Here is an 836-nt window from a genome sequence, read left to right on the forward strand (position 1 = left end):
CCCTCCCCTTTCCCCATACACACAGGAGACAGCAGAGTTTTTCCCCACCCGCATCCTGCTTCTAATTGGCTCTGACCCTGATGGCAACGAGTACTAGCCAATCAGAGGCAGAGCAGGGTAATGTGTTTTTTTTTCTGGTTAGGAAAACATCAGTCCTGTAACTAAAAGACAACAGTTAGATGAGTGCATAAACAGCACTAATAAATAAAGAATTTGTGAATTCAGGATGATATTTATTTGTGTGTGCAAATTTTAATTACCAGAGGTTTACTGTGTATATAATGTAATTGGTACATCAGTCTATATTTGATATCAAATCTGTTTTCTAATGTTAAATAATGTTAAAAGGTGGTTTAACTCCCTCTTGTAGTCATTGTCCTGAAGCTCAGGGGGGAGAAAAATAAATAAACAAACTGTGTACCGTGGGTACAGTATATAAATACTGTGTATATATATATATAGCTATATATATCCCACTCTAGGGTTGAGGTGAATAAAATAACTGTGTTGTGACCTAAATAACATGCTGTTGCTATCTGCAGAAAGTATTAAAGCATGAAATCCCGCATTTTTAATGTACGAAAGCATCCTGTATCATAACTACATATGTGCCGTTTGTAACAAACCAAACCGCGTGAAAAATCAGTTGAAAATTCAGTGAGTTATTCTATTTTACTTGTGCATACAGCTCCTTCCTCAGTAGAAGTGAATGCACTGTGGAGGCGAAGCGAGACCCATCCAAGATGGCGGCCGGCGAGGACGTCGGCTCTGATAGGCAGCGGCAGTCAATGCGGCGTCTGTATATATGTCTATGAGTAGCACTATAAAAATAAGAG

Source organism: Epinephelus lanceolatus, chromosome 19, assembly GCF_041903045.1.
Source record: "Epinephelus lanceolatus isolate andai-2023 chromosome 19, ASM4190304v1, whole genome shotgun sequence".
NCBI classification, from domain to species: Eukaryota; Metazoa; Chordata; class Actinopteri; order Perciformes; family Serranidae; genus Epinephelus; species Epinephelus lanceolatus.